At 39.9% G+C, this 17981-nt stretch overlaps 1 long non-coding RNA gene across 1 annotated transcript; it reads right to left on the bottom strand.

The window, feature by feature from the left end:
- Positions 1–15782: 15782 nt before the first annotated feature.
- On the bottom strand, positions 15783–17976 carry LOC130414681 (uncharacterized). The gene is made up of 3 exons (XR_008905645.1): positions 17484–17976; positions 17189–17292; positions 15783–16892 (listed from the first exon to the last, which is right to left on the bottom strand). It is a non-coding gene; the product is annotated as an uncharacterized LOC130414681 (long non-coding RNA).
- Between the last annotated feature and the right edge of the window lie 5 nt (positions 17977–17981).

Here is a 17981-nt window from a genome sequence, read left to right as displayed (position 1 = left end):
ATGATGGCACAGCTTCCACCCATCTGCTGAATCTATCAATTATCACCAACATGTATCTTTTGCCTCTGACTGACTTGATAATGTCGACATAATCCATTACCAAGTGTTTAAAAGGTCCCTCGGGTACAGGGATGTGTCCTATAGGTGCTGAAGTCCCTTTTCTCACATTGTTCTGAGCACAAATATCAGACCCTGTTAGAAAATCATCCACTGTTGCTTGCAAATAAGGTGACCAATATCCTTGTTGCTTGATTTTTCTCAGTATCTCATTTCGACCGCAATGATCAAATCCATGTGTCTCAGAAATTAACACAGTCAATAGAACATGTGGTGCAATGATTAGTCCTTCATGAGATCGCCATACTCCATTCACATCTCTTGTGGCCCCCGTTTGCTGCCATACTGATTGTTCGACAGCACTTGCCTGCTCTTGTATGCGAGCAAGGTCTGTAATTCGGGGCTCGGGTTGTATTAACACCATGGGGGCCATTACAGCAACTTGGCACCCTGAGGCTTTTCTGGCCTCTGCATCGGCAGCATTATTTCCTTGTATTACAAAGTCATTTCCCTTTTTGTGAGCTTGGCACTTAATAATACCCAAGAGTTTAGGTTGCATCATAGCTGAAATTAACTGTACAATCTGCTCGGCATGCTGTAATGGGGAACCATCACTTTTCCTGAACCCTCTTTGTTTCCAAACTGCTCCATAAAGATGACAAACTCCATGTGCATATGCAGAGTCTGTATAAATATTTACAACTTGCCCCTTTGCTAGCTGACAAGCTGTGGTCAAAGCTTTCAACTCAGCCAGTTGTGCTGAACATGGCTGTTCACACTGCTGAGAAATTACAGGAAGAAATTCAATTCCTTCTCGTTTGACCACAGCAAAACCAGCATGATTTCCTTAATGGTCTCTGAAGCAAGAGCCATCTACAAAGTAATCAGCCGCCGCATTTAGTATGGGCGTAGACTCTAAATCTGGTCTAAGACGGGTAAACGCCAACGATTCAGACACACAATCATGTGGCGTGCCTTCATTATCCAGAGGTATGTAATTTGCTGGGTTTACAGTAGCACAATGTTTTAATGTTACATCAGGATATGTCAAAAGAGCTGAATATGCCAGGCTTCTGGCCTGTGTTAAAACAAATCTACCTTGTTCCAACATTTCAACCACCTTGTGATGTGCATATATTATCACAGGGTATCCCATAGTCAAAGTAGAAGCCTTCTCATAAGCATAATATACAGCTGCAAGTCCTTGATAACAAGGAGGATACCCCTGTGCTACACTGTCCAACCTTGTACTATAAAAGGCAATGGGCTGTTTCCCCTCCCCTTACAAGTCTCCTGCATCAATACTGCAGAGGCATATCCCTCTTTTCTGTTAGCTACATAGAGGTGAAAGGGTTTTGTATAGTCAGGACTTGTGAGAGCTGGAGCACTTTGCAGTTCTCTTTTAATGGATTCAAATGCTATTGTCGCATCATTATTCCATGTTAGTGTGGTTCTCAGATTTTGCTGCCCTGCCTGTTTCATTAAGGCTCTTAATGGGGCAGTTTTGATCGCATAATCCTCTATCCAATCTGAGCTGAATCCAGTCATGCCCAGGAATGTCATCATATGACCAACAGTCTGTGGAAGCGGCACTTTGCTACTTCCTTCCAATTGACTTTGTGATATTGCTTTGGTTTTATATGCAATTATTCTTCCCAAGTATTCTACCTGGGGAAGACAATACTGTAGCTTTGTCTTGGAGGCTTTATGTCCTCCTTCTGCCAATTTAGTTAGAACCTTAATGGAATCTCTGTGGCATTGCTCAAGTGTAGGGGCACAGATCAATAAGTCATCCACATACTGGAGAAGTGTACTGTCCAGTACTAGATCTTCCAGATCAGCTTTTAACAGCTGATTAAATATGTGAGGGCTATGGCGGAACCCTTGAGGGACCCTTGTATAGGATATTTGCTTCCCCTCATAAGTAAAGGCAAACAAATGCCTGCTGCTCTCTGCCAATGGAATGCTGAAAAAGGCTGAGCAAAGATCAATCACATGTAAAATACTTAGCATCAGGTGGCACATTTGTAAGCAGGGTGTGAGGATTCGGAACTTCTGCTGGCCAATCTTCTACTATGTCATTGACTGCCCTTAAATCATGCACCAAGCGCCATTTTGCTTTATGCGCTTTGGTAACTGCCAATATAGGGGTGTTACAAGGACTGGATGTCTCAAACAGTACTCCTGCTGTGGTTAGTCCTTCTATAGTACCTCTGATGCCTTTTATTGCCTCAGGTTTTAAGGGATATTGGTACTTGTGTGGCAACTTAGCCCCTGATTTTGTCTTAATGACTATAGGGCTAGCAGATTTTATCAGCCCAACATCTGTGTCATGTTTTGACCACAATTTTTCAGGAACTAATTGCTCCATTTCTTCAATTAGCTCCGTTTGTTTCATCTCTTTTTCTAAGATGATTTCCGAACTCATGTTTCTCTGATTACTGACTTCCACCTCTCTAGGAGTTCCCTGCATAATTGTTGCACATGCAATTTTCATGAAATGTTTATCTGCTGAAATAAAAATTAAGGGGTTTCTTGCAACCACTTTTTCTCTATGTCTACTCTTCTCAGTGGGTCATATATCATGGTACAGTGGAATTCTAATTCAGGTAGCTTAGGATCTTTTAGTTGTTCTTTAACAAACTTTTCCCATTTTTGCACTGTCTTTCCTACCTCTTCCTCTAAATCTCCTATCCAGTAGGCATTGGCCTGGGGGGCTGTGACTCCCATTTGCCTAACTCCCTTGCTGCTAATGTAAATACCTTCAGGGGAACATGATATTGGTAGCTTTAGTTTACGTAGGGCGTCCCTCCCTAGCAGATTAACAGGGGTCTGCTCTGATACTAGAATAGGCAGAGTTACTTCTTTGTCCTTTGTCCTCAGACGCACTGGAGCCGTTATTGGAATTAGCTGCGTTTGCCCGGAAAATCCTACTGTCTTTGTGAACTTGCCAGACATGGGGAGGTGTGAGGCATGACTGGAACTTATACATGTATAAGTTGCTCCAGTGTCTATCATCATTGTTGTGTTCTTGCCTTCAATATTGACCTGTAGCATTGGTTCTGTGTCAGCATCTTCCGTTATCAGTGGGTGCTGACCCCTCCCCGTAGGATCTTCTTGGCAGCCCTAGTATCCAATATCAGGACCTCGCCATGGGTTGACTGGTCCTTGTTGCTGTTGCCCATGTTCTGGTTGATTTTGTTGGTCCTGCCAGCGGGGTCCCTGTTGATTCTGCTCTTGCCATTGGGGTTGCTGTTGCCCTTCCTGCCATGGAGGTCGCTGCTGCCTCTGTCCTTGCCATGGAGGTCGTTGTTGTTGGCCTGCTTGCCATTGGGAACTCTGTTGCTGGTTTGTATTCCAAGGGTTGGTAGGACAGTCTCTTCTGTTGTGCCCCTGTTGCCCACATCCCCAGCATGAGTTCCTTCCTCTATTCTGTCTTCCTTGCTCTCCCTGCCCAGGTCTTGGGCCAAATCTGTTTTGTTGTTCAGGCTTCACATAGATGACGATAGGCGCTGGTTGCTGAGGTCCACTTCCAGGTGTCTGTTGCACAGTGACTGCACCCGGTTGCTGTGTCATAGGAACTGGGACATTTACTGGAGCCATCATTGCTGCATGATCTTTTTCTTCATCTTTGTCTTTGACCATGGCTTGCGTCTTTTTCTTTCTTGCCAGTTCTTCGAGCTGCAGCTGTACCAGTTTTCTTTGAAGTTCTTTTTCTTGGTTCCTCAGCTTTAGTTCATTACTTCTATACTGTCTGACTGCATGGGTCACATGATCACAGAACTCTTTATGTGACTTGGAGTTCAGACCCACTACATCTTCCAGCTTGGTCTTAACTAGCGGAGGCATTGCATCAACAACAGCATTCCTGAACAATGTCGTCATCAATAAGTCTTCTTCAGGATCTCTTTCAAGTTCTTGCTTCCACTTCCTCAGCTGTTTCTGTATGTATGTGGCAGGGTTCTCATCCTCTCCCATCTGTTCTCCCTTGAGTGCTCTGGGATCAATGCGATTGGGAAATTCGTCTCTTAACCCCTGCCATATATCCCTTATATATCTGTCGAATGGCTGTCCGTCAAGATCTGGGATGTCAATCGCTCGGATGTGTGCTGCTCTTAAAAGTTCATTCAGCTTGGAACTTCCCACGCATTTGGCAAGGAGTGCTTTGATATCCCCCAATGCCAATAGCTTCCCTGTTGTCTCCTCCTCCAGCATTCTTATCCACTTGCCTGCCCCTTCATCTAGGTTTGGTAGAGGTGCAACCAGACCATCCAGGTCTTGAGATGCCCATGGCACGTATTGTGCTTGAGCCCCTTTTATCAGTATGGGGAACTGCTTTCCTTCTTTGGTGCCACGTGACTTCGGTATTGTGACTTCAGGAAGGAGGGTGGTACTTGCAGATCTTCTTAGTCTCCCTTCTGGAGTTCGGGTCCAGGGCAGTGGCCACGGTTCGAGGTCTGCATCCTGGAGATAGAGACTGCCTGTGACCAGCTTCCGCTCCCCTTTTGGCAGACTTCTTGTTGCCGCTCTCGAACGGACTCTTTGGTTGCTCGCTGGCTGGCGTGTCCTTTCTTGGCTACTGGCTTTTACGGCATCGTCTTCTTCCTCATCTTCTTCTTCTGAGGTGTTGCCTGAAACTTGACTTAAAGCATGTGCAGAATCTGTATGTATTTGCATTAGATCTTCTGTCATACTTTCGTAGGTCTCCTCACGTCTCTTTGTTATGTTTTTCAGTGCCTCTGCCAGTCCTCTATAAGGATCGGGACCGCATGCACCTCTGCCTTCCTCATCTTCTGGGTCTCTATAGACTGGGGATTGTTGACTAGCCCTGTCACCTTTTCTCTTTTCTGCTTCCCTTCTCTCAGGTGATTCTGTACCTATTTCTACCTGCCCTTCTATTTTGACATCTCCTGATATTGCTACCATTGGCATTTGAGTTGATGTTTGTATCTTTTCTAACTTTTGGCTGGGAGGTTCATAGGGAGGTGGCTGAGTCATTTTCTCAAAGTTTTCTTCATTCTTCTCATCATCCTTTTTTAACACTTCTCTTATTTTTCTCATATTTTTCATGAAATTAACTCCTTCATTTTTGAACAGGTTGAGTACTTCCTGTTCTAATTTTCTCTTTTCTTCTCGTTTTTTGCTACTGTCTTTTGGTTTATAGTTTTTAATTAATCCCTCCATTTCCTCACACACTGTTACATCAAAGGTACCATTTTCTGGCCATATTGTTCTCAAGTTTTTGGTTCTTGCGGCCCATTTTTTAGATATTCTTTCTATTGAATTTTTGCATACCCGATATCTGGACCCCAACAAATCTACAGGGGTGGATGACATACTTAAAACAATGCACAAATCAGTATTATTCTTAAATGTATTATTATAAAGTGAAAATACAGAGATTTTAAATGTTTTTCATTTGTTTATTTAAGCATTAGGAAACCAAGACCTAGGGTTCTCTGGGGCTATTTCCATCACCAATTTTTTCAAAGTTACTGCCACAAACTGTTGAGGAACCACTTCTCCAATTTCATTCCAAGTACACAGTATCTTGCTTGTCCAATTTACATATCGAGTTTCTGCATAGACTCTCACCTCGGGGAAACCAATAAGCCGCCCAGTTTGTCCTCGCTCTAAGGAAAACCCCTGCAGCTCTCCTATCTCAAAGTAAGCTCCTGTGAGCCTACCAATGGGGATCCTTTGAACCAATAAAGTTCTCGCTGTCAGACCTGAGGGACAATTAGATATGTTATGCTGGTAAGCACAGACTTCATTCAGGTAGTGATTCAATACACTTACTTTACAACAGTTTTTAACAATCTCTTCCCAATTTATGTAAGGCCACTCCGATTGGGCAATTTCTAGATTTCGAATCTCTGTCAGTTGACTCAGGTACCAGTCTTTTCTTTCTTCTAACAGAATTTGTTCTATCCCCTACGCATCAATGTATGTATCTTCTTCCCAAAAGTGATTTCCAATTCCCTTAGTTTCAAAAAGTACTTTTCTTAGGGTCAGTATCTTAGTATGAAAGGCCTCTCTTCTTTCATAATCAAGGCCTGGCCCCTCTTCAGCCATGCAACTGTAATGCAGTGAACTGAAATAAAAACAACATAAAGCAAAAATCACCAATGGGGAAAAAGTTTAAGACATGAAATTTAACAATTAATTTAAGATCATTGATCAATATTGGCAATGAGGGTTTCATACCATTCTATAATAATCAATAAGAAGAGCAATTATCAAAAATCTCAACGTAAATCCTTCAATATGCTGCAATAAAATAAAAATAAAACACAGTTGCTGTTGGGGAAGGGTAGTTTTATAAAACTTGATGCTAAAAATTATAAGACTCAATTTTTCCAAGAGGGAATACTCTTAAAGCTCAACTAAAAATGTATTTGGTTGAGACTAATAAATCAGATACTTTCAGATCTAGACTCAAAGTATTTCTGCTTTTATAACTTTTGTTACTATCGTATCTTTTATTATTCCATATGCTTAGAAAAAATGCAGTACATGCATCGTATTGTGACCATGGGTGATTTTCCTATGTTGGTTCTCACACAGCCTTTCAGCCGTGATCATCCCTAATATATCACCTTCTTTTATCTGGGTGTTTGTCCTATATGAGCTCTCACAAGGCAATGCCCTGATCGTCTCCTATACACCTCGTATTCTTTTTTTACTTTGGTCACAATATATCTATAATCAAATTATTTCCAAAATACATTCAAAACTCTTATTTATATCTTAAACTCATTCCTTTTAAAATAAAAAGCTTTACTTATTATAGTTTTATAATTATCTATCCTCTCCCTTGCTCCTTGCTCCTTCACACATGCTTTCTCACACACACATAGTCACCGCTCATTCTGGGACTGTGGCCAGCAGCCCCTCCTTCCTACTCTCTCAATTTCTTTAGACACTGACACAGACAAACAGAATTATTCTACATCCCCACATGGTTCTCTTCTTTGCAGTAAATACACAATAAATACGTGCCTTCTCCAAGCAGGCAAATTCAAAATGTCAAAACGGGTAAGACTTATTTACATGACCCTCTTACTAAAGGCCGTTACCTTCTCAAAACAGGTAAGACTTATTTACATGGCCCACTCACTAAAGGCCGTTACCTTCTCAAAACAGGTAACACTTATTTACATGGCCCACTCACTAAAGGCCGTTACCTTCTCAAAACAGGTAACACTTATTTACATGGCCCACTCACTAAAGGCCGTTACCTTCTCAAAACAGGTAACACTTATTTACATTATGTCTAGACATCATTCATTCGCCTTCGTTCATTCTTTACTTTGAGACCTGGGGCCCTCCTGCAATATTAGTGTCAATTAGTTCTTAGACTGGAGAAGCTTTTTATAGACATCAACTCTACCCAGAACTCACCTCCGGCAGACCACACAGATATAAAAATTTACACTTTAAGCAAAAGTATGCTCACCTGATCTGTGCAGTCAGCCGGATGATTCGCCCTCGGGTGTCGTCTGATGCCTTCAGCCTCTGACCAGCCCCACGTTGGGCGCCAAAATATGATGAGGAAAATGTTGATCTTCAAGCTCAAAAAATTGCTCAGACAAGGAAGGTCCAGGTGTCAAAGTTTCAACTTTATTTGTACAAGTCAAACAAAGTGAGATGTTCCAAGTCCCCAAAACATCTGAAAACTTGGTGTTTTCCAGCCTCTAGTTATAGTGAAACTTTTCAAAGGTGTTGCCTCTCAAAACCAAACAGTTATCTCTTATTTTTTATTATCCTAACTGTCCTTGTCTGCCACCATTATTTTTAGGCAACAAGGTTTCATGTCTAATGGTGGAATCTCAACCTTGACTCATTTTTTAAAAAATAAGTTGTGCCATAATTTATTTGAGTCTGGCTTTTCAAACATGAGCTGTGCTATAATTTATTTGGGTCTGGCCTTCACACCATCCCTGGATTTTGTATTGCTGAAAATGATTAAAATAGTTTATAAAATCAAGAGTCATGCATAAATGTATTGATTATATCATTCAAACAATCTTATCGTTCTAACACTCATCTCTAAGTTAATGTGATTTCTGATCTACTAACACGTCTATGTTACAAACATTCCTATGAATACTTCTTCATAACCGGGGTAAATAAAAGCCCCCATAGTATACAGAATATGAATACTTCTTCATAACGGGGGTAAATAAAAAGCCCCATAGTATACAGAATATGATCAGAATTATACACAATATATTCAATATGATCAGAATTATACACAATACTTGCTGACCTAACGTCTTTACTAACACGGAGGTACTACAATTCCCAGAATACTGCCGCGTAAAAAAACATGCTGTCGCCCGTGCATGAATGACAAACAACCCACAACACAACTTTAAGGTAAGAATCATTTGTTTTATTGAATGTCGAAAATAAAAAACACAAAGAGCACAACATGAACTATGAATCTTTCTTGTGTTAGGTTATTGTACTTGTTTGTCGTTAACCTTAACTGTCAGCATCCCTTATATTAGGTATGATGACAAAATTTTCAAACACCCCTAATCTCAAAATGGATCACATGAATAGACAGAGCTGAAATTTCCCTTTCCGACGACACCTGAATTGTGAAAATCAGTTGAGGATTGCGAAAGTTATGATATTTATAGTACCGAGGAATATAGTAAAATAATTAACATTAACTCCAATAGAAGTCGTGTGACCGAAAATGCTTATTATTCACACATTTTTGCTTGTAACTTCCTTATTTTATCAGATAGTTGCATGAAATTTGTATAGAAGGTAGTTCTTTCAAATGAAATCATGGAAATATACTGTTTTAGCTGGAATGGGCATCAGACCCATGGTACCTCACTCAAAACAAATAAAATTAATTAGCGTTCATTCATATTCATAAACATTTATTTTGAGAATACAAGAGAAAAAAAAAATACACATCAAAATTAATTGCTAATTCATATTCATACAACACATATGATGTGCATATTAAACTACATAGCATGACTAATTGAGACAAATTTCAAGAAAAACACCGTCAGAATGAGTTGAATACAGACGATGTTTTTTTTAGAACGGCGCCTGCAGTACATTCGCTAATCTACCCGCCACAAATGTGACTTCACAATTTCCGCGATTTAGTTAAATACTTTCTCCTCGATGGATTTCGATGGAATTTCGTAAGTAACAAGATAAGACCTATGTATTTAGGTCCAACTACCTTTCATTAGTGTCCAAAGCTTAGATGAAGCCCACCGACCGGTTGAACGCAACGCAAATTTTCTGAAAGCCGCGGTGACCTGAAATCACATTAGGGCTGAAATCCCGAAGTGTCCTACGCTTCAGGGGCTCGCACTCGATGTAGTTATCGTCGTATTCTGGAAAAACATACTCCCACCAGGCGGCCAGGAGAAGATATTGAATGACACACACATTTTAGTACCGCGCGGGTTGGAACACATTTTTGAGTCAGAATGTTCGCCGCGAGTGGTTACGATGTCATCATACCTACAACTAGACGATGCCCGGAATATGATGAAGAGCATATGAGGAGTCGTTTTGCTAAAATTTAAAAACATTTTACAGGCATTCAAATTAATATCAATGAAACTGCAATTCCGACCTTGGAATCTCCACTTTGAGAAACTGCATAGTTTAAGTGCCTATTGGGAATTTGGGAACGGTCCGTGTACGTTTTATTCATTTGATATCCTATATTAAATAAATTAATGGAAACTGAAAGATGACTCGTTTTTTCATTTTTCGTTTAGTTCAACAAACGAAAAATTAGATTTCGCCCCGATTTTTCATTTTTCGTTTGTCGTTTAAAAAACGGATTTCGGACTCAATATGGGATTCGTACATGTGGGCGGTGCTGTAACGCCCCTTTCACCCAATTGGTCAAATCGCTCACCATCCTGTACGGCCTTAATTCTGCCAGGCAGAATAAGAGTCACCTCTAGTCCTTCATTTTTAAGTTATTGCAAGTATGTCGGCGCGAACCACTGCTTATTGTTAACAGTGCGTGATATTTAAGCAGACATATCTGTTGCAATGTACGACATTTAAGAGATGCAGTATGCTGAATACCAGGGGTCTTCAACCCTGCTCCTGGTGAGCTACTCTCCTTAAGATTTCAGCTCTAACCCCAATCAAACACACCTGGGTTGCTTGATAATTACAGAAAGGTGTGCTGAAGCAGGGTTGGAGCTGCAATTTGCAGGACGGTAGTTCACCAGGTCCAGGGTTGAAGATCCCTCTGTATACAGTAATTTATGATGATTTATGATGATATAGTATCTTTCCAACAAAAGTCACCCATTACAATAAACACTTAAAAGACACAGACAGTCAAGAATAAGAAATGTGACCTCTTCGAAGTACTACAGAAGGTCTCTGCTGACACGCAGACATAGAAAACATACATGTGTAATAGCATAAGTAAAAACGTTAACAAAGATCCTTTTTCACGGGGCATTGCGGGTGTTTGACAGAGTTGCATCAGTCCAGCTACTCACTGCCTGCTGCATGCATTTCGTCAATTCAGCAATTTATGTTCCTCAATTATAAAAAAAATAGCAGAATAACTCTGATCCCCATCATCTGGACACTATTCCCATCACTTGTCTACCCCTTGTTTACTGTCTTATTCCTTTGGTCTTGTTATTTGTCCGCTGTTGAATGTGTTTATGGTGTTGTGCTTTTTCCTGTGTCTCTGTGGATTAAATTATACCAGTTTGGAGTATCTGCTTGTCTTGAGTGTTTGCTTCACAAACCGTGACATCTGTATGTAAGTGTCTCTGTCGACACCTAGGGTACTTTACAGACTCGACTTTCACCTGAAAATTTAGATGTGCTGGTTTTTCTCAACAAAAACTAATCTGCTTTATAAATGGGTTTTTCATTCGGTCTGCATGAGTTTATTCAGAAATTGTTACAAAATCTAAACGATAAAACTAATATTGTATTGATGGGAGAGTCTACCCGCTACGCAAAGTCTTTTTCAGCACATCCCAAAGATTCTCAATACGGTCAAAGTTTGGGCTCTGTGGTGGCCAATGAGTGAAAATGATGTATATGTTTCCTTAACCACTCTTTCACAATTTGAGCCCGATGAATCCTGCCATTATCTGCCCGTGCCATCAGGAAGGAAAGAACCCATTGATGGCATAACTTGATCATTCAGTCAACTGACCTCATTCTCTGGGCACATAACGTTGTTGAACCTAAACCTCAAATCCAATGGGAGGCTCTTACCTATTTGCTTAGTTGAATTCATGCTGTTGTTGACTGTTTTTGAACGGGCAGTGTATATAACTCTGCTTTATAATTGGGTTTCTCATTCGGTCTGCATGAGCTGGTTCAGAAATTGTTACAAAACCAAAATGATAGAACTATATATTTACATTAACATTTAGTCATTTAGTAGACGCTTTTATCCAAAGAGTATTACAGAGAGGTCAGGGAGCAATAAGCGACATGTCAAACAGGAGCAATCACACAATAGGTACTGATACAAATAAGCCAAAGATAATTTAGATAATATCTACAGTACACATGGATGTCCAGTTCACAGCATATCTTCAATACTGTAAGACAACAGAAGCCCTAGTTTAGGCACAACACGGTTAGCATATCTATAAATCTGGTCACCTACAGATAGTCATTCCACCACCAAACACACACACACACACAAACACACACACACACACACACACACACACGCAGACACACACACACACACACACACTTCTCCCTCAAACATTTGCAAAACATAGTGATATGTAGATTCTCACAATTAGATAAAGCTGTTATTTTAAACTGGAAACAAAGAGTCAATGCCTAAACTAAAAACTAAAACAAAAGACAAATGCTAAAACTATTGTTAATCATACATACAGTGAGGGAAATAATTATTTGATCCCCTGCTGATTTAAGTTTGCCTGCTTACAAAGAAATGAAGGGTCCATCATTTTCATGGTAGGTTTATTTAAACTGATAGAGACAGAATATCAACAACAAAAAATCAGGGGGAAATGTTATATAAAGGTTATAAATTGATTTTCATTTCAGTCAGTGAAATAAGAATTTGATCCCCAAGCAAAACATAACTTTGTACTTGGTGGAGAAACCCTTGTTGGCCAGCACAGAGGTCAGACATTTCTGATAGTTGGTCACCAGGTTTGAACATGTGTCAGGATATATTTGAGTCCACTCCTCTGTCAATCTAGATAAGATAAGATTCAACCGATTCATCAGGTATGGTGACCCATACCCGAAATGTGACCTGTGCTTTTAACCCATCCAGTGATTAGTGAGCACACACACAGCAAATGGTGAACACACGTACACCCAAAGCAGTGGGCAGCTATCACTGCAGCGCCCGGGGAGCATGTAGGGTTAGGTGCCTTGTTCAAGGGCACCACAATCATTACCCGCCGGCCGTGAGGATCGAACCGGCAACCTTCTGGTAACGAGTCCGACTCTCTAACCATTAGGCCACGATTTATATCTTTAAGGTTTCTTGGCTGTCGCTCAGTAAATTGTAGTTTTAACCTCCTTCACAGATTTTCTATAGGACTAGGGTCTAGAGACTGGCTAGGACATTTAATGTGCGTCTCCTTAAGCCACTCTTTGGTTGACCATAGTGGTGGAGAGGTTGAAATGGGAGATACAGATTCTGTTGGCAGGCCTCTCTTATATACATAAGATGATTTAGGAGTACTGTCTTAAAGTGACAGGACTAATCTGTGGGCCATGTAGGCACATAACCAATCTTTGGGGCCAGAATTCTTGCTTGTTGGTAGGGGATCAAATATTTATTTCACTGACTGAAATGCAAATCAATTTATAACCTTTATTTCCACTGATTTTTTTGGTTGATTTTCAGGTTCTATCAGTTAAAATAAACCTAAACATTATAGGTCCTGCATTTATTTGTAAGCAGGCAAACTTACAAAATCAGTGTTGGGATCAAATAATTATTTCCCTCACTGTACATACATACATGCATACTGTACATATAATTTACTCGGATCACAATAATTATTGGAGAAGAAAATTGATTGAATTTTTTATTTTTGGAATATAACTGATGGGGCAATTACGGTTAGTAGTAGTCATAATGGCCTAATGGTTAGAGAGTTGGACTTACATTTACTAGACGCTTTTATCCAAAGCGACTTACAGTGCACTGATTACAGGGACAATACCCCTGGAGCAACATGGAGTAAAGTGTCTTGCTCAAGGACACACTGGTGGCTGCTGGGATCGAACCAGCAACCTCTTGATTACCAGTTCAGTGGTTTAACCCACTAGACCACCATCTCCTTGTGACTTGTGACCAGAAGGTTGCCGGTTCGATCCTCAGGCCCGGCGGGTAACGATTGCGGTGCCCTTGAACAAGGCACCTAACCCTACATGCTCCCCGGGCGCTGCAGTGATATCTGCCCACTGCTCCGGGTGTACGTGTGTTCATCACTTGCTGTGTGTGTGCTCACTAATCACTGGATGGGTAAAAAGCAGAGGTCACATTTCGGGTATGGGTCACCATACCTGACGAATCGGTCACTTTCACTTTCATGGCGTGAACTATTTCTCCTTAAACATGAATCGATGAATGTTCCCAATCATCATTACAGAATGCTGTTTTAAGTTCAGCAATGTTCATAAACTTTTACTATAAAATTGTCGCTGTTGAAAGAAAATTATTTGTGATAAATTGACTTAAATTTCTAAAACATTTCAGGTCACATTTAGTTTGGTTACATGTGATGTTGTGAGAATAAAATAATTTTTTGCAGAATTAAATTTTGTGTTTTACAAACTAACATACACATCTGCATGCAGGCTCCCAACTGTGCAGATTCATGATGTTCCTTATGTGTGATGTTTGTTCTCAGAAATACAGCTACAACATATTCATACTTTATCTGTATGGAGAGTGGATAAATTAGATTGAAAGAGGCTGACACCCCCTCTTGTGGACAGCATTAAGAATTATTGTCATCATGGAATTTTTGGAGTTTGATCTAAATGATCTGTATCAAAGTTCGTGATATAGAGCCTATTCATCCACTTTTTTATAACAATAAACATTAAAATAAGTGAAAATTGGCCCAACTTGCATCAGGAGTAGACTTTGAACTTGAGCTAGCGCATAAAGAGAGAGCGCATTTAGGCCACGCCCACACCGGGGAAACAATCCAACCCACTTTCTATTGCGGGAAAATGCATCCTTGTCATTTCTGATTTATAACAAAAAACATAACAATGCCTAAACTGCTGTGAGACAAGGTGCACAGAAAACAAGAGAAAGTCCAGTGAGCACGTCCCTCTTAACCTAGCGGGTCTAAGATATGCGAGGCTGTCTGGTGGTTCAAGTAAACATATTTTAAAGTGCAAACACTTGTCAGTATCGCACTCGTACAGACTCTTAATCTGCTGGGTAGAATTAAGTCCGTACAGAATGGTGAGCGATTTGACCAATCGGGTGAAAGGGGCGTGACAGCACCGCCTACATGTACGAATCCCATATTGAGTCCGAAATGCGTTTTTTAAACGACAAACGAAAAATGAAAAATCGGGGCGAAATCTAATTTTTCGTTTGTTGAACTAAACGAAAAATGAAAAAACGAGTCATCTTTCAGTTTCCATTAATTTATTTAATATAGGATATCAAATGAATAAAACGTACACGGACCGGGAACGATCCCACCCAGAGGCCATATGACTGACAAGTAAGGAACCAAATCAAGTTTCGTTTTGTGCCCCGTCATGTTTAGAAGCGTGGAAATGTCCGCGCAGTCTCAAACCAGTCTACATTCATGAGCGTTTCAACGATAAAAGCAACAACGATTATAGTTTATGTATGGGGTTCCATTAGTGCCAAAAATGTGTCAACTGTTTTGAGCTTTGTACTATACAATTGTCTTTGTCTACGGTCATTGCCGTCTTGTTCTATGGGGTTCCATTAGTGCCAAAAATGTGTCAACTGTTTTGAGCTTTGTACTATACAATTGTCTTTGTCTACGGTCATTGCCGTCTTGTTCGGGTAAATCAGTACGTCTTGACATTCATGCTGTCTGCTGATGTCGTCGTAATATGTCGTCCTGCCGTCTTTTCACAGTGTATCCTTTGTTCTGTAAGCTTTACTGTCGTTTTTTCCTGTCGTCCTTGCTGTCGTCTTTGCTGTCGTCCGTTATGTCGTCTTTGCTGTCGTCTTGATCTCTCGTCCGTTATGTCGTCTTTGCTGTCGTCCGTTATGTCGTCTTTGCTGTCGTCTTGATCTCTCGTCCGTTATGTCGTCTTTGCTGTCGTCCGTTATGTCGTCTTTGCTGTCGTCTTGATCTCTCGTCCGTTATGTCGTCTTTGCTGTCGTCCGTTATGTCGTCTTTGCTGTCGTCCGTTATGTCGTCTTTGCTGTCGTCCTTGCTGTCGTCCGCGCTGTTACATAGTATGTTAATGATAAGTTAACTTAAAGAGTGATATTTTGGGAATATAATTTTGTAGTTGTAATTTGGTTGTAGTAAAGTACAATTTAAAGTGTATTTAGTGCACTTTTGTGTGCTAAAGTGGAACAACTTCAAGTATATTAAAATTGTACTAAGTTAATGTTTACAAGCTTGTAGCTGGATTGTGGAACTAAAATTATACACTAAATAATTTTCATCCTCTAAAATAAAAGTGTTCTAATACAAAAATCAGTTAAAACAGACTCAATTGGAAATAGTTATAAATATATTTAATATACATTTTATTGACCGCATGAAGCATTCATAATGGTATACACCAGGACAATACTTTACAACGAAATAAATACATAAAAACAAAAAATCTGGCTTTTGTGGAAAAAATTTACTGTATTATTGCACATGCATGACATATAGCTTCATTTCCTGCTTTTTTCTCTGTTAGTCACTTTAGATAAAAGCGTCTCCTAAATGACTAAATGTGTCCAACTCAGCCCTGGAGGGTCACAGTCCTGCAGAGTGAAGCTGTAACCCGAATCTAACTCACCTTATTCTGCGTTCCAGACAATTCAGAAGTAAAGTTTGAATTTAGTATTATAAAAAAAACGTTTTCATTATTTCTGTATATTTGACTTATGTCCAACAGTAACTGTACGTTGTTGAGATTCATCTTTTTACATTGAGGACGATCATACACAAATATTACAACCGAAAGAAACCGTCAGTGATGTTCAAGAAGTCAACACCATTCATTTAAAGTCAGGTGGGTGTAAACCTCTGAAAATGTTTTTTGATGTACATATTGTTTTGTTTGTGAATCTTATGTTTCATGTAGTAATGTATTTCTTTTATTATTCTTTGGTGTGAAGTGAACTTTGGGTTAACATTTCTTTTGCAAAATAAGTTGTGCAGGGCAGGAAAGAGTTAAAAATAAATCTTTCAAAATACCTCTTATTTTTCCCAAATGTTCTGCATTTTCCAGGTTCTGCAAAGGTGAAGTAAACTTTTGACTTGATTTGAATATATGATATTACATTATTAAACTATAACTATTTTTGCTCAGTGGAGTTGTGAGTATATGCTGAGGTCTGTCTAATGATTGCAGAGCTTATTCCATACTTCATCAGTTATCTCTAAAATAAAGAGAGGAGTCATTGCTGGGCCTTTTTCACCCTCACCCATGTGAGGTTTTTATGTAAACGTCAGGGAATCTGAAGTGGCTGACTCCCTCCACTGTCATGGAGTTGGTGGTGGTGTGTCCCCTGAAGACCACCACTGCTGTCTCGTCTTCTGTCATCTTCTCTTTGAGGATGAGATGATTCTCCTCGCACCGGTGTGTCAGGGTATTTGTAGCACCCTCACCGCCTGATGAGGGGAAATAAACAGTTACAAAAAAACCACAGGAGTCAGAGCGGCTGTGTCTTCTGATGCTGTGTATTGACTTGAGCAGCGCGCCCCTCCCCCTCATAGGTGAACGCTGACAGAGAAAGTTAAATGTAATCAAAACAGATCAACTGATCGAAGACATTTCGTGATTAACATAAAATATGTAATATTACACACTAATGTAAGGTCCAAATAAAATACATACAAAATAATATTAACTTAAATATAAACTCGTTTGCATTGTTTATTATAACCTCCACATATTCACAGCTTACAGTTTCAGTGATCTGATCAGTTCACTCATTTTTCTGATGTCAAGACAATTCAGGTTTCAGATGTCTTTCCCAACCTGTCAGGCTTAGTTCAGCCTGACGGCAGTCTGAAATAGGCACACAAGAGGTTCGGTTAACTGGTCTACATGTACATTTATTTAAAATTGTCAATTTCTTTTACTTAATATAAAGTTTATTGTGTATTGGTGAAAACACAACTCAGCAGATAAATTTATCTTAACTATACTTCAGTAGAATATCATATTATGCATTAAGAGTTTTCATTAAAACTTCTCACCATGGGTTGTAAGTCGGCCTTAAGAAAGTTTCTTGAGTTCCTGAGAAAAGACTAAAGAGATACTAATATTGAAAGCTTTGCAGTAAGGCAAAGCTTGTACACAGAACACAATTACTAACATATAATCAGTCAATAAATGATCAATGTACCTCAATCAGTTTACATATACTGTATGCCTACCGATATGAAACTTACTGGGTGAATTGCTAACTTAGCACAACACTTTTTAAATACTTGTGACAAACATTCAATGCTAATATATATATATATATATACACGCACGCACACGCACACGCACACGCACACGCGCACACACACACACACACACACTGAACAACACAGTCGGTCAAATGGATTAAACTCATGATAAAATAGCGCTATTTTGTTACATAGGAAATTTCCCTGATTGGAAAGCAAAAGCGGTGTGTGGTTGAAAGACCGTATCGCTGACCTCGTGCGTCATGACGTCAGACCATACGTCAGAAGATGCGTGATTCA

The sequence above is a fragment of the Triplophysa dalaica genome, chromosome 24, assembly GCF_015846415.1.
Source record: "Triplophysa dalaica isolate WHDGS20190420 chromosome 24, ASM1584641v1, whole genome shotgun sequence".
Classification (NCBI taxonomy): domain Eukaryota; kingdom Metazoa; phylum Chordata; class Actinopteri; order Cypriniformes; family Nemacheilidae; genus Triplophysa; species Triplophysa dalaica.
This window is presented reverse-complemented; position numbering and strand designations above follow the sequence as displayed.